This window comes from Euprymna scolopes, chromosome 1, assembly GCF_053919585.1.
Source record: "Euprymna scolopes isolate OS-2025 chromosome 1, ASM5391958v1, whole genome shotgun sequence".
In the NCBI taxonomy this organism is placed as follows: domain Eukaryota; kingdom Metazoa; phylum Mollusca; class Cephalopoda; order Sepiida; family Sepiolidae; genus Euprymna; species Euprymna scolopes.
Window position 1 is genome coordinate 125,371,313 of NC_136482.1, and position 27,729 is coordinate 125,399,041.

The window sequence follows — 27,729 nt, forward strand, 5'->3', positions numbered from 1 at the left end:
TTCCTCCGTGCGAATAAGGTCCTGACCCCTCCCCAAGTGCGGGGAGTTTGCCCGACTCCACTCCGGGCACACTTAACAAGAAAACTACCCCCTCCCTAATGCAGGAGAGAGAATGCTCACTGCTTGATCTCCTTCTTTGGTTGGATGACTGCCACCTCCCCATAGCGAGGGGTAAAAAAAAAAAGCAAATCACCCCTTCAGCCCTTCCCTGCGTAGCACGGCTCCCTCCTTCAGGGAGGGAAGGTCAATAGGTGGAGGAAAAATAGTCAACGCAGGGCATACCGCCTGAGAAGCTAAAATCGCCTTTTTATATACGGCAGACAGTCAGACTCTATTTGCCTTGAGGGCGGGCTAAGCCCCTCCCCCAAATTTGAGAGCCGGAGAAACTTCTCCTCTCAGAAGCTGGAGGGGAGGCCAGGGAGCCTTCCCTCTTTCAACTAAGAGACGGATATATATGTATCTTTCTTTTCTTTGCTTATTTCTTGGTACTAAGGATTTCTGTATGCATGTTATTTTATTTAAGAGTACTAAATAGCTTTTCAGTTTCTTGAGACTCTTTCACCTGTCTGGATTCTGCAGCAACGTTGTGGAGTGATATGTAAAACATAAATTGGTACTTTATAACAATAGGTATGTAGAATTCTAACTCGCCAGTGTTGATCGCTTCGATTATTTACAAATTCACCAGGTCCTGGATATGACCATAAACTGTATCCAAACGTGGGGCTTTGTGAAGTGTGAAGCCACCATTTAATTGCTATTGCTACCAGGTCCACTCTGATCTAGAGTGGTAGTACCTGTTAGGGTCCCAATTATGAGTTAAATAGAAACCAACATTAAATAAACAAATATATTCAAGGAAAAAAATGTCACTGGATTTGGCATGAAATAACCTGATATAGTGTTGATATGTCATAAAACAAAATGAACCAACAAATTCACCAATCGACACATTATCAACAAATGTATCTTTCTTTTCCTTTTTCTATGCTTATTTCTTGGTTCTAAGCTTATCATTAACAAACCCTGACATTTCTTTTACTTTGTTTTGTGTATATATTTTATTTTGTGTAGAATTAAAAAAAAAAAAAAAAAAAATTACATTTCGCTACCACATTTGCAGCGAAATGTTAGCATAAATAAAATCACTGGTGACAACCCATGATGTTTTTTCTAATGAACACCAATTAACCAACGCGCTTTCCATTGGTTTTTCATAACAATTTAATATTGATAAATTATAATAAACATTTCCATTACTTTTCTCTTTTTATCAATAAATATACTTGGTTGATAATTAGAGGACACAATGTTTATTGTAATAAAACTTGTGATCTATAACATCCAATTCTAACAATTAAACTTTCCTTTCTCAATTGAAACAAACAACATACCCCACACTATGTTCCTAAAAATGAGGATTTTACTATTGCGTTTACATAATTTTTTAGCTATGTTTCTCTTACTTTCAGCATGAGAAAATATAATTTTCTACATGTGTTTCATGCATAACACACAAACGTATATGTGACCAACATTTTACCTCTGATATTTTTCCAAAAACACCAAATAACATTCACGCTTTCCATTGGTTTTTCATAATAACAATTTAATATTTATAATTTATAATAAACATGTCCATTCATTTTCTCTTTTTATCAATAAATATGCTTGGTTGATAATTAGAGGACTAAAATCAGATTTGTAAAAATTTCATTTTTTTTTTTTTCACTCTGAGAATTTTCTTTTTATTTCTTTGACAAACTATTTTTTTCAATTGACTTCAGCACATGATTGTTATTGCTTCTTCCCCTTTTGTCTTATATTTTTTTTCTTCATGCCAAAGATTTTATATATCAAATTTTTTCTCATTTCTTACATTTTATTTCTTTAATTCATAGTCCGCCAATATAGTATTAGTTTCAATTCCATTGAACACAATGTTTTATATAGTAAACATCAGCATATTTCACTTTTCAAGTATTTTTTTATTTTATTTCAAATACTATGTTTTATTTCATTTTGTTGACACTCATTTACCTCTCTGGGGTGCTACAAGGAACATGTAGAGTGATATATCAAACATGAATTGGTACTTTATAACAATAGGTATCTAGCATTTTCAGATAGCAATGTGGATAGTTTTAAACATGTATACACTTAAAATCTCATAATATAAAGAAATGTATCTTTTTTTTTCTTTTCCTTTGCTTATTTCTCTAACCTAAACATATCATTAACTAACCATAAACTTTGTTTTAGTTTTATATATCTATTTTATATTGAAGAATACACAAAAATCAATTTCACTACCACATTTACAATGTTAGCATACACAAAAATCACTGGTTACAATCATTGATAGCTGTTTCTTATAAGCACCAAATCTCTATCACAATTTCGAATTGTTTTTCATGATAACAATTCAATATTGATACATTATAAGAAACATTTCCGTTGCTTTTCTCTTTTTATAAATACAAATAATATTAAGCACACCATACCAAGCCCACTGTTTCAGCATCTAATAAACTGCCTACCAAGATCAATGTTTTCAAGTAACAATGGGGAGTATTCATGTTATGTTTCACATTTTTATGTTTTGATATATTTTGCTGCTTAATATCAAATTCAGCAGATGAGTTCTTTCTTATGCATCAAACAATTACATTTTCTGATATTCATTCAAGCTAATTACTGAAAATCAATTACATATTTTCTTTACTAAAATAATACTGTGCTTGATTTCATCAAGTGGTGCAGATCTGTTTTTACACTAACAATGTGCACATTTTTTGAAGAATAAAGTTATTTTTTGTTTTTATTTTTAAGGTGGTGAAGGTGATCCGGGGAGTGTTTTTTTTTTTTTTTTTTTTTTTTTTTTTTTTTTTTTCAAAAAAGGTACTTTTTACGAATGGGTATCCAAGAAACGTTCAGTATTTTGTCATAAATTAAGATTTTCTTTGACCACTATCAATACTATCAGAAATGAACAATCTACACAATACAAACTAACGGTTTTGTTGCCTTTTTATTATAACTCCAAACTAACCCATAACTACATTTTTCTTTTATTTTGCAAATTTGATTTCCTTTAGTTTATATTGTGTAGCTGAATCAGAAATTGATTGAACTTTTGTCATTTGTAGTTAACATGCTTTCAGCGCAATTACTACAGTGTAATCACACATGATCTACCAAAATAAAAACACTTCAGATAAAGTCTTAAATAGAATTCAGTTCCTTACATGACATCTGATGAAGTCAGTAGAAACATTACAAACTAATACTTGAAAAACAATTTGACATTTACTGTACTACAATAACACATTTGTAAAGAAGTAGAAATCTGGATACCTATTCTGATACCTAATAAAAGAAAGGACACTCTTTGGGGCGGATTTTGATGATAACAAGTCACTAATTAGACATTATAATAAACATTCAAATAATTTAAGAATTTTACCAAAATAAAATTACGTGGTAATCACCCAATTTCTGCCACAAAATTCTGATTGGCAAAACTCATAAACATAAAATATATATTTTCTAATTTCATCTTTTTTACTTTTTACATAATCTGATTTGATGTTTTCCTAAAGATTCAAATCACTGTATTTTGCTGCTTAATATCAAATGCAGCAGATGAGTTCTTTTTTATGCATTAAACAATTACATTTTCTCATATTCATCCAAACTGAAAATCATTATTTTCATATTTTCTTCATTAAAATATCACTGTGCTTGATGTCATCAAGTGGAGCGGATCATTTTCTTTCTTTTTTTTTTTTCTTTTTTTTTTTTCATTTGTTTACACATTTTTTACAAATGTTTTTGAGAGTCCATACAATGTTATAAGGGTTCAACATTTTTTTTTTCATTTGAATATATTTTGCCTAAGATTCTTAGCCTATATCATTGCATACCAATTTGTTTCTTGAAAGTTAAGTTCACTGTAAAAACATCTGATACACCAAAATCCCTGATACCTGTTTCTTATAAGCGCCAAATAACTATCACTATTTCGATTTGTGTTTCATGAGAACAATTCAATATTGATACATTATAAGAAACATTTCCAGTGCTTTTCTCTTTTTAGCAATACATATAGTTGGTTGCTAATCAGAGGACTTAACTAACCCTATAATTTGCTTTACTTTGTTTTGTATATATATTTTGTATTGTGTGGAATTAACAAAAATTCATATGCAGAAATCTGTTGATTCATTCCAAGAATCCCAATGCGACCAACAAACTTGAAAGATTACAATTTCTTTTTACTATGACCAATAAGAAAGCTCAAGAACTAAGTTGTTGGACTCATCCTGATCACCATTTTACAGTATTGTTAACAGTAAGTTTAACATTTTAAGTACAGAACAATATTATGTTTTGATTTTTACAAATTACTATTTTCTGTGACAGATGTTACTTTTTCAATATTGATTGTACGCTCTTTTGTGTTTTTACATTTTGCATAAAATAATATTAAGCACACAATACCAAGCCCACTATTTCAGCATCTAATAAACTTCCTACCAAGACCAATGTTTTCAAGTGACAATGGAGAGTATTCATGTTGTTTCACATTTTTATGTTTTTAAATATTTTGCTGCTTAATATCAAATTCAGACCCCTATTTCCTCCGTGCGATTAAGGTCCTATTTGCCTTGAGGGCGGGCTAAGCCCTCTTTCCCCCCCCCCCCCAAAGTTGAGAGCCAGGGAAACTTCTCCTCTCAGAAGCGGGAGGGGAGGCCAGGGAGCCTTCCCTCTTTCAACTAAGAGACGGATATCCTTTTGTATGGTTGATCTCCTCCCCCCCGTCTCTGTCGGTTCCGCTTACTCCCTTCGGAAAGAGATCAAGCTTACACAAAAAAAAAAAAATATGTGGAGAGGAAAGCCTTTCTGGGAGGAGAAGTTCATCATGATCACGGATCGACATTCTTTATTGATGCCCCAGGTGGAACTGGCAAAACTTTCCTGTTAAATCTGCTTCTTACAAAAGTTCGTCTCACAAACAATATTGCCCTTGCAGTGGCATCCAGTGGAATTGCAGCAACACTTTTGGATGGTGGTAGAACTGCTCACTCTATGTTTTCTCTCCCATTGGACCTTACTAGACAGGAAAAACCATTGTGTAATATTAAAAAAGATTCAGCAAAGGCTAAACTACTGCAAAACTGTAAATTAATAATCTGGGATGAAGCAACAATGAGTCACAAAAAAGCTATGGAAGCAGTAGATTCTACACTACAGGACCTAAAAGATAACACACAAATAATGGGTGGAGTGACTTTGGTTTTTGCTGGTGATTTCAGACAAACCCTTCCAATTGTTCCTCGAGGAACCAGAGCTGATCAAATGAATGCATGTCTCAAAAACTCCTATTTATGGCATCATATTAAAACAATGAGTTTAACACTAAACATGCGAGTACATTTACATGCTGATGATGCTGTTGGTGACTTTGCCATTAAACTTTTGCAAGTGGGTAATGGACTTCTGGACAAGGACTCCTATAACCAGATTCAGTTGCCTTTTACAACAATTCAAACAGAAGAGGAATTTATAATGAGAGTTTTTCCAGATCTTCATAATTTGCATACGGATATCAATTGGCTAAGTAGCCGTGCAATTTTAGCAGCAAAGAATGAATCTGTAAATGAAATAAATAGCAGGTTGTTGAATAGATTACCTGGAGAAATCATATTATACAATTCAGTTGATACAATCTGTTCACAGGACGAAGTAACAAATTATCCGACTGAGTTTCTTAATAGTCTTGAACCACCAGGAACGCCTCCACATAGTCTGTTTCTAAAACTTGGAGCACCAATAATGTTACTTCGCAATCTTGATCCACCAAAACTCTGCAATGGCACAAGGCTCACCATAAAGAATATGATGCCTCATGTACTGGAAGCAACAATTATGTCAGGTAAGTATGCAGGATTACACTGCTTCATTCCCAGAATCCCAATGAGACCACAAGAATTGCCATTTGAGTTTGAAAGGCTGCAATTTCCTGTCAAGCTAAGTTTTGCAATGACAATAAACAAATCACAAGGACAGTCACTAAAAGTTGTTGGGCTCAACCTGTCTAAACCAGTATTTTCTCATGGACAGCTATATGTTGGCCTATCAAGAGTTGGACACCCTGATGGACTCTTCATTCTGGCACCAGATAAAAAAACCAAAAATATTGTATATTCTGAAGCATTAAGATGAAGCATAAATATATAAACATGATTACGAAACTTTTCCCTGAAGCAAAAAATATATAAACAACATGATTATGAAACTTTTCCCTGAAGGAAAATATATATAAAGATGATTACGAAACTTTGCCCAGAAGGAAAAGAATGCGAAATGTGCCATGGAAAAACCCTTTGCGTTACATACATGTGCGAGGGAGTCTTAAAGCTAACTGTACAAAGCAAGGTATACCACCATCCTCCTTCAGATTGGATTGGACAAAAATGAATCGAACCCACAAACTAAAGTTTAAAAATCTGGTACAGTATCCATCATGCCATGGCAATGAATACATTGGACAAGATTAATTTAATGTTAAAAACTCAAGAAATATCTGAAAGTATGTCAAACTTACAAAAAAGAACTACCACCTAAAGTGGAGTAGAGGTAAGGCTCCCCCACATAACCAAAAAAGAAAGCCCCCCCCGCCCTACAGGAGACAGGAGCTCCCCTACCATTCTGGGGCAGGGAAGGAGCAAGGAAAACTCTTAAACATAAATTGTCAACGAAGGGTATACACCCTTGGGAGCTAGAAGAGTCTTTTTATACGCATCAACACACAGCGAAACTTAAAAAGATAAAGAGATCAATAGCTATAGCCAGCTGGTCTCATAAACACAGGTGTACACTACACCGAAATTCACTTCAGGTCTGCATTTCCTCCATGCGAATAAGGTCCTGATTCCCCCCCAAGTGCAGGAAAGTTGCCCAACTCCCCTCTGGGTACACTTAAAAAGAAAACTACCCCCTCCCTAAGGCAGGAGAGAGAAGGCTCCCTGCCCCATCTCCTTCGTTGGTCGGATGACTGTCACCTCCCTAGAGCGAGGGATAAAAAAAAAAAGCAAATCACCCCTTCAGTCCTTCCCTAATCTGAGTAGCACGGCTCCCTCCTTCAGGGAGGGAAGGTCAACAGGTGGAGGAAAAATAGTCAACGCAGGGCATACCGCCTGACAAGCTAAAATCGTATTTTTATATACGGCAGACAGTAAGACTATTTGCCTTGGGGGCGGGCTAAGCACTCCCTCACCCCAAAAGTGGGAGCCGGCGAAACTTCTCCTCTCAGAAGCGGGAGGGGAGGCCAGGGAACCTTCTTTTTCCCCTAAAAGAGGGATATCCTTTTGTATGGTTGGTCTCCCCCCCCCCCCCCGTTGGTTCCGCTTTATCCCTCCGGAAAGAGATCAACCTTACACAAAAACAAAAAAAAAAAATACGGGTAGAGGGAAGCCTTCCAGAGCCCCCTTCTGGGAGAAGTTCCCCGGCTCCCACCTTTTGGGGAGTGCGCAGCCTGCACTCCAGTCAACCAAATAAATAAAAAATTTACCCATCCCACCTTTGTGGGGAGAGTGCTCAGCCCACCTTCTGAGCCACCATAAAACAAAAGGTTCCTTCCACCAGAAGGGAAGGGAAGTAGAAAGAAAAAATATTTAAAAATACATGGTCAACACATAACCAAAAAAGAAAGCCCCATCCTCCATGGGAAGAAGGCTCCCCTCTCATTCTGGGGCAGGGAAGGAGCAGGGAAAACTCTTAAACATAAATGGTCACCGAAAGGGTATACACCCTGTGAAGCTAGACTCCCCCCCCCCCAGTGCAGGGAGGTTGCCCAACTCCCCTCCGGGCACACTTAAAAAGAAAACTACCCCCTCCCTAAGGCAGGAGAAAGAAGGAAAAATAGTCAACGCAGGGCATACCGCCCGACAAGCTAAAATCGCCTATTTATATACGGCAGACAGACTCTATTTGCCTTGAGGGCGGGCTAAGCCCTCCGACATGAGGATTTTACTATTGCCTTTTAGATCATTTTTTAACAATGTTTCTCTTCTTACTTTCAGCATCAGAAAATATAAGTTTCTACACGTGTTTCATGCATACCACACAAACGTATATGTGACCAACATTTTACCTCTGATATATTTTTTCCAATTTCCTTTCACCATTGTCATTATCATTAGTACAGTTTTCGTTTTGTCTTTAAAATGAAGTTGTACATGTTTCTTAATACTTCGAAACCAAATATATCAAAAACAATTTTTTTTCACTTACAAAATTTTCATGATATTTCTTTGACAATCATATTTGTTTTTAATTGAATTCAGCACATGATTCTTACTGCTTTATCACCTTTTATCTTATATTTCTTTTTCTTCATGCCAAATACATTAAATATCAAATTTTTGCTCATTTCTTAAATTGAATTAAAAAAATGAACTTTTTTATTCCACCAATATTGTATAAGGCTCAATTCCATTGAACACAGTGTTTTATATAGTAAACATCAGCATTTGTTTCTATTTTATTTTATTTCAAATACTGTTTCATTTCACTTTCTCAATAATCATTTACATCTTTGGGGTGCAACAGGGAACATGTAGAGTGATATATCAAACATGAATTGGAACTTTATAACAATAGGTATCTAGAATTTCCACATACCAGTGTGGATAGTTTTAAATATTTACAAACTTACAATTTACACACTATAAACAAATGTATCTTTTTTTCTTTTCTTTGCTTATTTCTCGAACCTAAACTTATCATTAACTAAACCTAAACTTTGTTTACTGCATTTTGTGTATATATTTTATATTGAGTAAAATAAACAAAACTTAATTTGGCTAATATCATTTGTAGTGGCATGCACTATTGACATATATAAAATCACAGGTGACAATCCTTGATTCCAGTTTCGTATAAGCACAAAATATCTATCATAATTTCGATTTGTTGTTCATGATAAAAATTTAATATTGATACATTGTAATAAACATTTCCATTGCTTTTATCTTTTTATCAGTACATATACTTGGTTGATAATTAGAGGACACAACTAACCCTATACTTTGTTTTGTATATATATTTTGTATTGTGTGGAATTAACAAAAATTCATATGCAGGAATCTGTTGATACATTCCAAGAATCCCAATGCGACCAACAAACTTGAAAGACTACAATTTCTTTTTACTATGACCAATAAGAAAGCTCAAGGACTAAGTTGTTGGACTCATCCTGATCACCATTTTAAATTATTGTTAACAGTAAGTTTAACATTTTAAGTACAGAATAATATTTCTTTTGATATTTATAAATTACTATTTTCTGTGACAGATGTTACTTTTTCAATATTGATTGTACCCTCTTTTGTGTTTTTAAATTTATGTTTCACATTTTATGTTTTGAAATATTTTGCTGCTTAATATCAAATTCAACAGATGAGTTCTTTCTTAGGCATCAAACAATTACATTTTCTGATATTCATTCAAACTAATTACTGAAAATCAATTTCATATTTTCTTTACTAAACTATTACTATGCTTGATTTCATCAAGTGGTGCGAATCTGTTTTTTACACTAACAATGTGCACATTTTTTGAAGAATAAAGTTTTTTTTTTTTTTAAGGTGGTGAAGGTGATCCGGGGAGTGTTTTTTTTTTTTTTAAAAAGGTACTTTTTATGAATGGGTATCCGAGAAACATTCAGTATTTTGTCAGAAATTAAGATTTTCATTGACAACTCTCAATACTATCAGAAATGAACAATCTACACAATACAAACTAACTGTTTTGTTAGCTTTTTATTCTAACTCCAAACTAACCCATAACTACATATTTCTTTTATTTTGCAAATTTGATTTCCTTTAGTTTATATTGTGTAGCTGAATAAGAAATTGATTTAACTTTTGTCAATTGTAATTAACATGATTTCAGCGCAATTACTACAGTGTAATCACACATGATATACCAAAATAAAAACACTTCAGATAAAGTCTTCTTACATAGAATTCAGTTTCTTACATGACATCTGATGAAGTCAGTACAAACGTTACAAACTAATACTTGAAAAACAATTTGACATTTACTGTACTACAATATCATATTTGTATAGAAGTAGAAATCTGGATACCTATTCTGATACCTAATAAAAGAAAGGACACTCTTTGGGGCGGATTTTGATGATAACAAGTCACTAATAAGAAATTATAATAAACATTGAAATAATTTAAGAATTTTACCAAAATAAAATTGCATGGTAATCACACAATTTCTGCCACAAAATTTTGATTGGCTAAACTCATAATCAGAAAATATATATTTTCTAATTTCATCTTTTTTTTTTTACATAATCTGATTTGATGTTTTCCTTAATATTCAAATCACTATTTTTTTGCTGCTTAATATCAAATACAGCAAATGACTTATTTTTTATGCATCAAACAATTACATTTTCTCATTCATCCAAACTAATCACTGAACATCAATTTCATATTTTCTTCACTAAAATATTACTGTGCTTGATATCATCAAGTGGAGCGGATCATTTTTTTTTTTTTCATTTGTTCACACATTTTTCCAATTTATATATATTTTGTCTAAGATTCCTAGCCTATGTCATTGCATACCAAGCTGTTTATTAAAAGTTAAGGTTCACTGTAAACACATATGTTACACCAAAATAAAAACGCTTCAGATAATGTCTTGATATTCAATTCAGTTTCTAACATGATATCTTATGAAGTTAGTAGAAATGTTACAGACTTTTGAATCTCAAACACTTTCAATACTGTGCACTGATATTTTCTTTTTTGGAATATAAGCAAATTCATGCTTTTTTTTACAAACGCCAACAAATGTCACATTTTGTAGCAATGTACTGAAACAATTATAAAAATAGGTATCTAGGAAAAGGCCACTACATATGTTATAAATTCCAAATTTCCACAACCTGGCAAATACTGGTACACGCTAGCAAATTTAGATTTGCAATTACAGAATATGATTCTAATTTTTTCCTTTGCTCTTTATTCTAACATTACACTAAGTTTACTGTTATTTCGCTACAGTTGATATTGTGTAGAACAATAAGAAAATCATAGTGAACAATGCATTCAACAAAATTTCACACAAATTTCTAGATACCTATATCTAATAAGTTCAAAAGAAAGGACACACTTAGGGAGGTATTTTGGTGGTCAAGTCACTAAATAGAGATTAGCTGGTTTCCCGGCATAGCCCAAGATGTAATAAAGATTGACTGAAATACATGTTCTAGCTGGTTTCTAGGCGTTGCCAGGGATGTAATATAGACACATTATGTTGTATATTACCTGTTCTCTTCTCCCTAAGGTAAAACAATTTCATGTACATGCTGTAAATTACCTACACTAGGGATAAAACATGAACAATACCAGTCCTAGGGTAGATAAAACAAATAATACATAGAGATGAAAGATTCCTCTCCCCTAAGAATAAAACATATATTCAATATCTGCTTTTGTTTTTTCATTGTTTATACGGTCCCGAGCAACGCCGGGTAGCCCTGCTAGTCTATATATATAAAAGGCAAAAATCGGTGTGTATGTATGTATGTATGTATGTTTGTTTGTAACGCTAAAACTTTTGACAGACACAACCAAAGTTGACAAATTAGGTAGCATATTGCACCTTGATCACCCGGATGACAAATATCGAAATTTCACGTCAAACGGACAACTAGAAGGGGGTTAACTGATCATTTTTCTCCCAGGGGGGCCCCCCAAAAAACCTGTCATTTTAACATTATTCATTAGCTGTCACGTGACGTGACGTCAGCTCAGTAAAATGTCGGCTACGCTGAGCCTCTGACGTACATTAAAGCTGCCTGCGAGGAGTATCATTGATACTATAACACAGTTAAATATTAGTTTAAGAGTCGAACCGTTATTACCAACGGATTTATCGCACTTCAAAAAGAAGAATCCCAAAATTACATAAAAATTGACGTAGGGAAAATGTTTTTATTTTTGCTTGAAGTTTTTTACCGGCGAAGAAAGATGACTATGCTCTTTGCTATAGTTTACCATGTAAACAAGGCTTTAGCCATTTTGTTTTTACCTCCTAACTCTGTTAAACTGGAAGGGGGAGGGGTGGCTATCAGTATAAGGCCGCTTAAATACACGAAAATTACTTTTATACGAGTTTGTTTTCTTATGAATGGAACCGCGTTTATAGGGGGGAGGGGGGAGGAGGCAATGTGCACAGTCTCCCAAGCATTACCTACTATAAAAAAAGATGCACATTTACCCTCTTCTCTCACCCTCTTTCTCTCTCTCTCTCTCTCTTTCTCTTCTCTCTCTCACTCTCTTTCTCTATCACCCTCTTCTCTCTCTCTCTTTCTCTTCTCTCTCTCATCCTCTTTCTCTCTCTCTCACCCTCTTCTCTCTCTCTACCTTTTTCTCTTCTCTCTCGCACCCTCTTCTCTCTCTCTCACCCGCTTCTCTCTCTCTACCTCTTTCTCTTCTCTCTCGCACCCTCTTCTCTCTCTCACCCGCTTCTCTCTCTCTACCTCTTTCTCTTATCTCTCTCTCTCTCTCAACCTCTTCTCTCTCTCTCTCTTACCCTCTTCTCTCTCTCACTCTCTGTGTACACCTTTTTCTCTTCTCTCTCTCTCTGACCCTCTTTCTCTCTCTCTCACCCTCTTTTTCTGCTCTCTCTCACCCTTCTCTCTCTCTCTCTCTACCTCTTTCTCTTCTCTATCACCCTCTTTCCCTGCTCTCTCTCACCTTCATCTCTCTCTCTCTACCTATTTCTCTTCTCTCTCTCTCCCTCTGCTCTCTCTCACCCTCTTCTTTCTCCCTCACCCTCTTCTCTCTCTCTCTCTACCTCTTTCTCTTATCTCTCTCTCTCACTACCCCTCTCTCTCTCTGTCTTACCCTCTTCTCTCTCTCTCTACCTCTTTCTCTTATCTCTCTCTCTCACTACCTCTCTCTCTCTCACCCTCTTCTCTCTCTCACCCTCTTTCTCTCTTACCCTCTTCTCTCTCTACCTCTTTCACTTCTCTCACCCTCTTTCTCTCTCACCCTCTTTCTCTGCTCTCTCTCACCCTCTTCTCTGCTCTCTCTCACCCTCTTCTCTCTCTACCTCTTTCTCTTCTCTCTCTCTCACCCTCTTCTCTCTCTCTTACCTATTTTGTAATATATATATATAGATATATATATTGTACAAACTATTGTACAAACTATTACCACTTATCAAGGCCTATAGGCCACTCGAGGATGAAAGTTTAAAAGTGCACAGTAGTCAAATTCGGCAAAGATGACGGAACCGCTTTAAGAGGAGGATGAATTATTCAGTGACTCCAACCTATTTTGTTACATATATGTATGTATATATTTTTGTAAAAAATATATATTACTACTTATCAAGGCCCATAGGACACTCGAGGATTAGAGTTGAAAAGTGCACAGCAGTCAAATCTGGGAAAGAGGATGGAACCGCTTTAACGGGAGGATGAGTTATTCAGCGACTCCAACCTATTTTGGTATATATATATTTATATCTATATTTATTTTTAAATATATATTACCACTTATCAAGGCCCATAGGCCACACGAGGATGAGAGTTTAAAAGTGCACAGTAGTCAAATTCGGCAAAGATGATGGAACCGCTTTAAGAGGAGGATGAATTATTCAGTGACTCCAACCTATTTTGTTATATATATGTATGTATATATTTTTGTAAAAAATATATATTACTACTTATCAAGGCCCATAGGACACTCGAGGATTAGAGTTGAAAAGTGCACAGTAGTCAAATTCGGGAAAGAGGATGGAACCGTTTTCACGGGAGGATGAGTTATTCAGCGACTCCAACCTGTTTTTTTATATATATATTTATATCTATATTTATTAAAAAATATATATTACCACTTATCAAGGACAATAGGCCACTCGAGGATGAGAGTTGAATAGTGCACTGTATAAAAAATACGGTAAAGAGGATGGAACCGCTTTAACGGGAGGATGAGTTATTCAGCAACTCCAACCTATTTTTTTATATATATATATATATATATACTTTTATTAAAAAATATATATTACCACTTATCAAGGACAATAGGCCACTCGAGGATGAGAGTTGAAAAGTGCATAGTAGTAAAATTCGGGAAAGAGGATGGAACCGCTTTAACGGGAGGATGAGTTATTCAGCGACTCCAACCTATTTTTTATATATATATATATATATATATATATATATATATATATTTATAACAAAAATATATTACCACTTATCAAGGCCCATAGGCTACTCGAGGATAAGAGTTGAAAAGTGCACATTAGTCAAATTCGGGAAAGAGGATGGAACCGCTTTAACGGGAGGATGAGTGATTCAGCGACTCCAACCTATTTTGTTATATATATATATATATATATATATATATTTTGTACAAACTATATATTACCACTTATCAAGGCCCATAGGCCACACGAGGATGAGAGTTTAAAAGTGCACAGTAGTCAAATTTGGGAAAGAGGATTTAATCGCTTTAATAGAAGGATGAATTATTCAGCGACTCACACCTGTTTTGGTATATATATATATATATTTATAAAAAAATATGTATTACCACTTATCAAGGCCCATAGGCCACTCGAGGATGAGAGTTAAAAAGTCCACAGTAGTCAAATTTGGGAAAGAGGATGGAACCGCTTTAACAGGAGGATGAGTTATTCAGCAACTCCAACCTATTTTGTTATATATATATATATATATATATATATATATATTTTTCATAAAATATGTATTACCACTTATCAAGGCCCATAGTCCACTCGAGGACGAGAGTTGAAAAGTGCACAGTAGTCAAATTGGGGAAAGAGGATGGAACCGCTTTAACGGGAGGATGAGTTATTCAGCGACTCCAACCTTTTTTTTTATTTTGTAAAAAATATATATGACCACTTATCAAGGCCCAGAGGCCACTCGAGGATAAGAGTTGAAAAGTGCACAGTAGTCAAATTTGGGAAATTTGTTATATATCTATTTTTTTGTTACTTAGGCATTTCCACTTATCAAGGCCCAGATACATCTCGAGGATAAGAGTTAAATGTGCACAGTAGTCAATTGGACAATAAGGCCCAGAGGCCACCCGAGGATAAGGGTTGAAAATGGCAGTAGTTAATTGGACAACATAGTAATCGTTAGTAATGGAAAGTCGGGAAATTTGTTATATATATATTTATATTTTGTTTAGATAGGCATTACCACTTATCAAGGCCCAGAGGCCACTAGAGGATAAGTGTTGAAAAGTGCAGTAGTCAATTGGACAAAATATAGTAATTGTTAGTAATGGAAATTCAGTAAATTTGTTATATATATATTAATATTTTGTTAAATACGCATTACCACTTATCAAAGCCCACAGGCCACTCGAGGATAAGGATTGAAAAGTGCACCGTAGTAGTCGGTTGTAATGGAAATGCGGGATATTTGTAATATACCTATTTTTTGTTACTTAGGCACAACCACTTATTAAGGCCCAGAGGCCACTCGATGGTATTACCACTTATCAAGGCCCAGAGGCCACTCGAGGATAAGCGTTTAAAAGTGCAGTAGTCAATTGGACAATATAGTAATCGTTAGTAATGGAAATTCAGTAAATTTGTTATATATATGTATATTTTGTTACATACGCATTACCATTTATCAAGGCCCAGAGGCCACTCGAGGATAAGGATTGAAAAGTGCACAGTAGTCAATTGGACAATATAGTAATCGTTAGTAATGGAAATTCAGTAAATTTGTTATATACCTATTTTTTGTTACTTGGTCATTTCCACTTATCAAGGCCCAGAGGCCACTCGAGCATAAGAGTTAAAAAGTCCACAGTAGTCAATTGGACAATAAGGCCCAGAGGCCACCCGAGGATAAGGGTTAAAAAGTGCAGTAGTCCATTGGTCAATATAGTAATCGTTAGTAATTACTACTTCTCAAGGCCCAGAGGCCACTCGAGGATAAGGGTTGAAAAGCGCAGTAGTCAATTGGACAATACAGTAATCGTTAGTAATGGAAATTCAGTAAATTTGTTATATATATATATATTTATATTTTGCTAAATACGCATTACTACTTATCAAGGCCCAGACGCCACTCGAGGATAAGGGTTGAAAATATTCAACAAATTTTTTATCTACAGATTAGAAAATTTGTATATAGGGTATTCAGACATATGGAATATATCTAGCATAATCTATCTATTATATCTATAAAAGTCAGAATGTTTGTGTGTGGGGGTGTGTGTGAGGTAGAGAGAGAGAGAGAGAACAATTCTTAACCTATATATTCAACAAATTTTTTATCTACAGATTTTAAATTTGTTATAAAGGGTATTCATACATACGGAAATATATCTAGCATAATCTATCTATTATATCTACAAAAGTGAAAATGTGTGTGTCTGTGAGAGAGAGAGCAATTCTCAACCTATATAATCAACAAATTTTTTATCTACAGATTAGATAATTTGTATATAGGGTATTCAGACATATGGAAATATATCTAGCATAATCTATCTATTATATCTATAAAAGTGAGAATGTTTGCGTGTGTGTGTGAGGTAGCAAGAGAGAGAGAGACAGAGCGAGAGAACAATTCTCAACCTATATATTCAACAAATTTTTTATCTACAGATTTGAAAATTGGTATATAGGGTATTCAGACATATGGAAATATATCTAGCATAATCTATCTATTATGTCTATAAAAGTGAGAATATGTCTGTGTGTGAGAGAGAGAGAGTAAGAACAATTCTCACCCTTTATATTCAACAAATTTTTATCTACAGATTAGAAAATTTTTATATAGTGTATTCAGACATATGGAAATATATCTAGCATAATCTATCTATTATATCTATAAAAGTGAGCATGCGTGAGAGGAGAGAGAGAGAGAGAGAACAATTCTCAACCTATATACTCAACAAATTTTTTATCTACAGATTTGAAAATTTGTATATAGATTATTCAGACACATGGAAATATATCTAGCATAATTTATCTATTATATCTATAAAAGTGAGAATGTGTGGGTGTGTGAGAGAGAGAATGAGAGAGAACAATTCTCAGCTTATATATGCAACAAATTGTTTATCTACAGATCCGAAATATCACATTTGTATAGAAGTAGAAATCTGGATACCTATTCTGATACCTAATAAAAGAAAGGACACTCTTTGGGGCGGATTTTGATGATAACAAGTCACTAATAAGAAATTATAATAAACATTGAAATAATTTAAGAATTTTATCAAAATAAAATTGCATGGTAATCACCCAATTTCTGCCACAAAATTTTGATTGGCAAAACTCATAAACAGAAAATATATATTTTCTAATTTCATCTTTTTTTTTATATAATCTGATTTGATGTTTTCCTTAATATTCAAATCACTATATTTTGCTGCTTAATATCAAATACAGCAAATGAGTTATTTTTTATGCATCAAACAATTACATTTTCTCATTCATCCAAACTAATCACTGAACATCAATTTCATATTTTCTTCACTAAAATATTACTGTGCTTGATGTCATCAAGTGGAGCGGATCATTTTTTTTTCATTTGTTCACACATTTTTCCAATTTATATATATTTTGTCTAAGATTCTTAGCCTATGTCATTGCATACCAAGCTGTTTATTAAAAGTTACGGTTCACTGTAAACACATACGTTACACCAAAATAAAAACGCTTCAGATAATGTCTTGATATTCAATTAAGTTTCTCACATGACATCTTATGAAGTTAGTAGAAATGTTACAGACTTTTGAATCTCAAACACTTTCAATACTGTGCACTGATATTTTCTTTTTTGGAATATAAGCACATTCATGATTTTTTTTTACAAACGTCAACAAATTTCACAATGTGTAGCAATGTACTGAAACAATTATAAAAATATTTGTTTTTATTTTGGATGATGCAGGGCATCCGAAGAGAGATTTTTCTAACAAAATGAAAGTATAATTTTTAGCAATAGGTATCTAGGAAAAGGCCACTACATACGTTATAAATTCCAAATTTCCACAACCTGGCAAATACTGGTACACGCTAGCAAATTTAGATTTGCAATTACAGAATATGATTCTAATTTTTTCCTTTGCTCTTTATTCTAACACTACACTAAGTTTACTGTTTTATTTCGCTACAGTTGATATTGTGTAGAACAATAAGAAAATCATAGTGAACAATGCATTCAACAAAATTTCACACACATTTCTAGATACCTATATCTAATAAGTTCAAAAGAAAGGACACACTTAGGGAGGTATTTTGGTGGTCAAGTCACTAAATAGAGATTAGCTGGTTTCCCGGCATAGCCCAGGATGTAATAAAGATTGACTGAAATACATGTTCTAGCTGGTTTCTAGGCGTTGCCAGGGATGTAATATAGACACATTATGTTGTATATTACCTGTTCTCTTCTCCCTAAGGTAAAACAATTTCATATACATGCTGTAAATTACCTATGCTAGGGATAAAACATGAACAATACCAGTCCGGGGGTAGATAAAACAAATAATACATAGAGATGAAAGATTCGTCTCCCCTAAGAATAAAACATATGTTCAATATCTGCTTTTGTTTTTTCATTGTTTATACGGTCCCGAGCAACGCCGGGTAGCCCTGCTAGTCTATATATATAAAAGGCAAAAATCGGTGTGTATGTATGTATGTATGTATGTTTGTTTGTAACGCTAAAACTTTTGAAAGACGGAACCAGAGTTGACAAATTTGGTATCATATTGCACCTTGATCACCCGGATGACAAATATCGAAATTTCACGTCAAACGGACCAGTAGAAAGGGGTCAACTGATCGTTTTTCTCCTAGGGGGGCCCCCAAAAAAACCTGTCATTTTAACGTTATTCAATACGTGTCACGTGACGTGACGTCAGCTCAAACTTTTGACAGACACAACCAAAGTTGACAAATTATGTATCATATTGCACCTTGATCACCCGCATGACAAATATCAAAATTTCACGTCAAACGGACAATTACAAGGGGGTGAACTTATCATTTTTCTCCCAGGGGGGGCCCCAAAAATCCTGTCATTATAACGTTATTCATTAAGTGTCACGTGACGTGACGTCAGCTCAGTAAAATGTCGGCTGCAGCTGAGGTACGTTAAAACTGCCTTCGGAGGAGAAATTGATACTATAACACAGTTAAATATTAGTTTTCGACTCGAACCGTTATTACCAACGTAATTATCGCACTCCAAAAATAAAAAAAAAACCAAAATTACACGCAAATTGACGTAGGGAAAATGTTTTTATTTTTGCTCGAAGTTTTTTGCCGGCGAAGATGACTTTGCTCTTTGTAATTTACATGTAAACAAAGATTAGCCATTTTGTTTATACATTCTAACTCTGTTAACTTGAAGGGGGAGGGGGGGGTATCAGTATCAGGCCGCTTATGTAAACGAAAATTAGGTCGTTTGCACATTTTCCACTTTCTCTCTCTCTCTCTCTCGCCGTCTTTCTCTCTCTCTCTCTCTTTCGCCGTCTTTCTCTCTCTCTCTCTCTCTCTCTCTCTCGCCGTCTTTCTCTCTCTCTCTCGCCGTCTTTCTCTCTCTCTCTCACTCTCTTCTATCTCTACACCTTTCCTAACTCTCTATCACCATATTTCTCTCTCTCTCTCACTCTCTTCTCTCTCTCTCTAGACCTCTTTCTCTTCTCTTTCTCACTCTCACCCTCTTTATCTACTCTCTCTCTCACCCTCTTTCCCTTCTCTTATCTTCTCTCTCTCTCTCGCCCTGTTTCTCTTCTCTCTAAAGACGGCGAGAGAGAGAGAGAGAGAGAAGGGAAAGAGGGTGAGAGAGAGAGTAGATAAAGAGGGTGAGAGAGAGAAAGAGAAGAGAAAAAGGTCTAGAGAGAGAGAGAGAGAAGAGAGTGAGAGAGAGAGAGGATCAACTCGACTCACCATATTTCTCTCTCTCTCTCTCACTCTCTTCTCTCTCTCTCTCTAGACCTTTTTCTCTTCTCTTTCTCTCTCTCACCCTCTTTATCTACTCTCTCTCTCACCCTCTTTCCCTTCTCTCTCTCTCTCTCTCTCTCTCGCCGTCTTTCTCTCTCTCTCTCGCCGTCTTTCTCTCTCTCTCTCGCCGTCTTTCTCTCTCTCTCTCACTCTCTTCTATCTCTACACCTTTCCTAACTCTCTCTATCACCATATTTCTCTCTCTCTGGAAGGGGGGGGTGGCTATCAGTATGAGGCCGCTTAAATACACGAAAATTACTTTTATACGAGTTTGTTTTCTTATGAATGGAACCGCTTTTGTAGGGGGGAGGGGGGAGGAGGCAATGTGCACAGTCTCCCAAGCATTACCTACTATAAAAAAAGATGCACATTTACCCTCTTCTCTCACCCTCTTTCTCTCTCTCTCTCTTTCTCTTCTCTCTCTCACTCTCTTTCTCTATCACCCTCTTCTCTCTCTCTCTTTCTCTTCTCTCTCTCATCCTCTTTCTCTCTCTCTCACCCTCTTCTCTCTCTCTACCTTTTTCTCTTCTCTCTCGCACCCTCTTCTCTCTCTCTTACCCGCTTCTCTCTCTCTACCTCTTTCTCTTCTCTCTCGCACCCTCTTCTCTCTCTCTCACCCGCTTCTCTCTCTCTACCTCTTTCTCTTATCTCTCTCTCTCTCTCAACCTCTTCTCTCTCTCTCTCTCTTACCCTCTTCTCTCTCTCACTCTCTGTGTACACCTTTTTCTCTTCTCTCTCTCTCTGACCCTCTTTCTCTCTCTCTCACCCTCTTTTTCTGCTCTCTCTCACCCTTCTCTCTCTCTCTCTCTCTCTCTACCTCTTTCTCTTCTCTATCACCCTCTTTCCCTGCTCTCTCTCACCTTCATCTCTCTCTCTCTACCTATTTCTCTTCTCTCTCTCTCTCCCTCTGCTCTCTCTCACCCTCTTCTTTCTCCCTCACCCTCTTCTCTCTCTCTCTCTACCTCTTTCTCTTATCTCTCTCTCTCACTACCCCTCTCTCTCTCTCTGTCTTACCCTCTTCTCTCTCTCTCTACCTCTTTCTCTTATCTCTCTCTCTCACTACCTCTCTCTCTCTCACCCTCTTCTCTCTCTCACCCTCTTTCTCTCTTACCCTCTTCTCTCTCTACCTCTTTCACTTCTCTCACCCTCTTTCTCTCTCACCCTCTTTCTCTGCTCTCTCTCACCCTCTTCTCTGCTCTCTCTCACCCTCTTCTCTCTCTACCTCTTTCTCTTCTCTCTCTCACCCTCTTCTCTCTCTCTTACCCTCTTTCTCTTCTCTTCTCTTTTCTCTCTCTCTCGCCGTCTTTCTTTTCTCTCTCTCACCCTCTTTCTCTTCTCTCTCTCTCTTTCACCCTCATTCTCAACTCACTCTTACCCTCTTCTCTCTCCCTGTCTACCTCTTTCTCTTCTCTCTCTCTCTCACCCCCTTTCTCTTCTCTCTCTCACACCGTCTTTCTCTTCTCTCTCTCTCTCCCCTCATTCTCTTCTGTCTCTCTCTCGCCCTCTTTATCTTCTCTCTCTCTCACCCCGTTTCTCTTCTCTCTATATTAGCACTTATCAAGGCCAATAGGCAACTCGAGGATGACAGTTCAAAAGGTCACAGTAGTCAAATTTGGGAAAGAGGATGGAACAACTTTAACGGGAGCATGAGTTATTCAGCGACACCAACCTATTTTGTAATATATATATATATATATATATATATTGTAAAAACTATATATTACCACTTATCAAGGCCTATAGGCCACTCGAGGATGAGAGTTTAAAAGTGCACAGTAGTCAAATTCGGCAAAGATGATGGAACCGCTTTAAGAGGAGGATGAATTATTCAGTGACTCCAACCTATTTTGTTACATATATGTATGTATATATTTTGTAAAAAATATATATTACTACTTATCAAGGCCCATAGGACACTCGAGGATTAGAGTTGAAAAGTGCACAGCAGTCAAACTGGGAAAGATGATGGAACCGCTTTAAGAGGAGGATGAATTATTCAGTGACTCCAACCTATTTTGTTACATATATGTATGTATATGTTTTGTAAAAAATATATATTACTACTTATCAAGGCCCATAGGACACTCGAGGATTAGAGTTGAAAAGTGCACAGTAGTCAAATCTGGGAAAGAGGATGGAACCGCTTTAACGGGAGGATGAGATATTCAGCGACTCCAACCTATTTTGGTATATATATATTTATATCTATATTTATTTTTAAATATATATTACCACTTATCAAGGCCCATAGGCCACACGAGGATGAGAGTTTAAAAGTGCACAGTAGTCAAATTCGGCAAAGATGATGGAACCGCTTTTAGATGAGGATGAATTATTCAGTGACTCCAACCTATTTTGTTATATATATGTATGTATATATTTTGTAAAAAATATATATTACTATTTATCAAGGCCCATAGGACACTCGAGGATTAGAGTTGAAAAGTGCACAGTAGTCAAATTCGGGAAAGAGGATGGAACCGCTTTCACGGGAGGATGAGTTATTCAGCGACTCCAACCTATTTTTTTATATATATATTTATATCTATATTTATTAAAAAATATATATTACCACTTATCAAGGACAATAGGCCACTCGAGGATGAGAGTTGAATAGTGCACTGTATAAAAAATACGGTAAAGAGGATGGAACCGCTTTAACGAGAGGATGAGTTATTCAGCGACTCCAACCTATTTTGTTATATATATATATATATATACTTTTATTAAAAAATATATATTACAACTTATCAAGGACAATAGGCCACTCGAGGATGAGAGTTGAAAAGTGCATAGTAGTAAAATTCGGGAAAGAGGATGGAACCACTTTAACGGGAGGATGAGTTATTCAGCGACTCCAACCTATTTTTTATATATATATATATATATCTATATTTATAACAAAAATATATTACCACTTATCAAGGCCCATAGGCTACTCGAGGATAAGAGTTGAAAAGTGCACAGTAATCAAATTCGGGAAAGAGGATGGAACAGTTTTAACGGGAGGATGAGTTATTCAGCGACTCCAACCTATTTTGTTATATATATATTTATATCTATATTTACTAAAAAATATATATTACCACTTATCAAGGCCCATAGGCTACTCGAGGATGAGAGTTGAAAAGTGGACAGTAGTCAAATTCGGGAAAGAGGATGGAACCTCTTTAACGGGAGGATGAGTTATTCAGCCACTCCAACCTATTTTGTTATATATATATATATATATATTACCACTTATCAAGGCCCAGAGGCCACACGAGGATGAGAGTTTAAAAGTGCACAGTAGTCAAATTTGGGAAAGAGGATTTAATCGCTTTAATAGGAGGATGAATTATTCAGCGACTCACACCTGTTTTGGTATATATATATATATATATTTATAAAAAAATATGTATTACCACTTATCAAGGCCCATAGGCCACTCGAGGATGAGAGTTAAAAAGTCCACAGTAGTCAAATTTGGGAAAGAGGATGGAACCGCTTTAACAGGAGGATGAGTTATTCAGCAACTCCAACCTATTTTGTTATATATATATATATATATATATATATATATGTATATATATATATATATATAGATATATTTTTCATAAAATATGTATTACCACTTATCAAGGCCCATAGTCCACTCGAGGACGAGAGTTGAAAAGTGCACAGTAGTCAAATTGGGGAAAGAGGATGGAACCGCTTTAACGGGAGGATGAGTTATTCAGCGACTCCAACCTATTTTGTTATTTTGTAAAAAATATATATGACCACTTATCAAGGCCCAGAGGCCACTCGAGGATAAGAGTTGAAAAGTGCACAGTAGTCAAATTCGGGAAATTTGTTATATATCTATTTTTTTGTTACTTAGGCATTTCCACTTATCAAGGCCCAGATACATCTCGAGGATAAGAGTTAAATGTGCACAGTAGTCAATTGGACAATAAGGCCCAGAGGCCACCCGAGGATAAGGGTTGAAAATGGCAGTAGTTAATTGGACAACATAGTAATACTTAGTAATGGAAAGTCGGGAAATTTGTTATATATATATTTATATTTTGTTTATATAGGCATTACCACTTATCAAGGCCCAGAGGCCACTAGAGGATAAGTGTTGAAAAGTGCAGTAGTCAATTGGACAAAATATAGTAATTGTTAGTAATGGAAATTCAGTAAATTTGTTATATATATATTAATATTTTGTTAAATACGCATTACCACTTATCAAAGCCCACAGGCCACTCGAGGATAAGGATTGAAAAGTGCACCGTAGTAGTCGGTTGTAATGGAAATGCGGGATATTTGTAATATACCTATTTTTTGTTACTTAGGCACAACCACTTATTAAGGCCCAGAGGCCACTCGATGGTATTACCACTTATCAAGGCCCAGAGGCCACTCGAGGATAAGCGTTTAAAAGTGCAGTAGTCAATTGGACAATATAGTAATCGTTAGTAATGGAAATTCAGTAAATTTGTTATATATATGTATATTTTGTTACATACGCATTACCATTTATCAAGGCCCAGAGGCCACTCGAGGATAAGGATTGAAAAGTGCACAGTAGTCAATTGGACAATATAGTAATCGTTAGTAATGGAAATTCAGTAAATTTGTTATATACCTATTTTTTGTTACTTAGTCATTTCCACTTATCAAGGCCCAGAGGCCACTCGAGCATAAGAGTTAAAAAGTCCACAGTAGTCAATTGGACAATAAGGCCCAGAGGCCACCCGAGGATAAGGGTTAAAAAGTGCAGTAGTCAATTGGTCAATATAGTAATCGTTAGTAATTACTACTTCTCAAGGCCCAGAGGCCACTCGAGGATAAGGGTTGAAAAGCGCAGTAGTCAATTGGACAATACAGTAATCGTTAGTAATGGAAATTCAGTAAATTTGTTATATATATATATATTTATATTTTGCTAAATACGCATTACTACTTATCAAGGCCCAGACGCCACTCGAGGATAAGGGTTGAAAATATTCAACAAATTTTTTAACTACAGATTAGAAAATTTGTATATAGGGTATCCAGACATATGGAATATATCTAGCATAATCTATCTATTATATCTATAAAAGTCAGAATGTTTGTGTGTGTGGGTGTGTGTGAGGTAGAGAGAGAGAGAGAGAGAGAACAATTCTTAACCTATATATTCAACAAATTTTTTATCTACAGATTTTAAATTTGTTATAAAAGGTATTCATACATATGTAAATATATCTAGCATAATCTATCTATTATATCTACAAAAGTGAAAATGTGTGTGTCTGTGAGAGAGAGAGCAATTCTCAACCTATATACTCAACAAATTTTTTATCTACAGATTAGATAATTTGTATATAGGGTATTCAGACATATGGAAATATATCTAGCATAATCTATCTATTATATCTATAAAAGTGAGAATGTTTGCGTGTGTGTGTGTGTGAGGTAGCAAGAGAGAGAGAGACAGAGCGAGAGAACAATTCTCAACCTATATATTCAACAAATTTTTTATCTACAGATTTGAAAATTGGTATATAAGGTATTCAGACATATGGAAATATATCTAGCATAATCTATCTATTATGTCTATAAAAGTGAGAATATGTCTGTGTGTGAGAGAGAGAGAGAGTAAGAACAATTCTCACCCTTTATATTCAACAAATTTTTATCTACAGATTAGAAAATTTTTATATAGTGTATTCAGACATATGGAAATATATCTAGCATAATCTATCTATTATATCTATAAAAGTGAGCATGTGTGAGAGGAGAGAGAGAGAGAGAGAACAATTCTCAACCTATATACTCAACAAATTTTTTATCTACAGATTTGAAAATTTGTATATAGATTATTCAGACATATGGAAATATATCTAGCATAATTTATCTATTATATCTATAAAAGTGAGAATGTGTGGGTGTGTGAGAGAGAGAATGAGAGAGAACAATTCTCAGCTTATATATGCAACAAATTGTTTATCTACAGATCCGAAATATCACATTTGTATAGAAGTAGAAATCTGGATACCTATTCTGATACCTAATAAAAGAAAGGACACTCTTTGGGGCGGATTTTGATGATAACAAGTCACTACTAAGAAATTATAATAAACATTGAAATAATTTAAGAATTTTATCAAAATAAAATTGCATGGTAATCACCCAATTTCTGCCACAAAATTTTGATTGGCAAAACTCATAAACAGAAAATATATATTTTCTAATTTCATCTTTTTTTTTATATAATCTGATTTGATGTTTTCCTTAATATTCAAATCACTATATTTTGCTGCTTAATATCAAATACAGCAAATGAGTTATTTTTTATGCATCAAACAATTACATTTTCTCATTCATCCAAACTAATCACTGAACATCAATTTCATATTTTCTTCACTAAAATATTACTGTGCTTGATGTCATCAAGTGGAGCGGATCATTTTTTTTTTTCATTTGTTCACACATTTTTCCAATTTATATAAATTTTGTCTAAGATTCCTAGCCTATGTCATTGCATACCAAGCTGTTTATTAAAAGTTACGGTTCACTGTAAACACATACGTTATACCAAAATAAAAACGCTTCAGATAATGTCTTGATATTCAATTCAGTTTCTCACATGACATCTTATGAAGTTAGTAGAAATGTTACAGACTTTTGAATCTCGAACACTTTCAATACTGTGCACTGATATTTTCTTTTTTGGAATATAAGCACATTCATGATTTTTTTTTACAAACGTCAACAAATTTCACAATGTGTAGCAATGTACTGAAACAATTATAAAAATATTTGTTTTTATTTTGGATGATGCAGGGCATCCGAAGAGAGATTTTTCTAACAAAATGAAAGTATAATTTTTAGCAATAGGTATCTAGGAAAAGGCCACTACATACGTTATAAATTCCAAATTTCCACAACCTGGCAAATACTGGTACACGCTAGCAAATTTAGATTTGCAATTACAGAATATGATTCTAATTTTTGCCTTTGCTCTTTATTCTAACACTACACTAAGTTTACTGTTTTATTTCGCTGCAGTTGATATTGTGTAGAACAATAAGAAAATCATAGTGAACAATGCATTCAACAAAATTTCACACACATTTCTAGATACCTATATCTAATAAGTTCAAAAGAAAGGACACACTTAGGGAGGTATTTTGGTGGTCAAGTCACTAAATAGAGATTAGCTGGTTTCCCGGCATAGCCCAGGATGTAATAAACATTGACTGAAATACATGTTCTAGCTGGTTTCTAGGCGTTGCCAGGGATGTAATATAGACACATTATGTTGTATATTACCTGTTCTCTTCTCCCTAAGGTAAAACAATTTCATATACATGCTGTAAATTACCTATGCTAGGGATAAAACATGAACAATACCAGTCCGGGGGTAGATAAAACAAATAATACATAGAGATGAAAGATTCCTCTCCCCTAAGAATAAAACATATGTTCAATATCTGCTTTTGTTTTTTCATTGTTTATACGGTCCCGAGCAACGCCGGGTAGCCCTGCTAGTCTATATATATAAAAGGCAAAAATCGGTGTGTATGTATGTATGTATGTATGTATGTATGTATGTTTGTTTGTAACGCTAAAACTTTTGAAAGACGGAACCAGAGTTGACAAATTTGGTATCATATTGCACCTTGATCACCCGGATGACAAATATCGAAATTTCACGTCAAACGG

At 35.0% G+C, this 27,729-nt stretch overlaps 1 protein-coding gene across 1 annotated transcript in view; it reads left to right on the forward strand.

Moving 5' to 3' along the window:
* LOC145281385 (uncharacterized) overlaps positions 1-27,729 on the forward strand; it is a 162,756-nt gene that overhangs the window by 16,433 nt on the left and 118,594 nt on the right. The gene's annotated exons all lie outside the window — the stretch shown is intronic.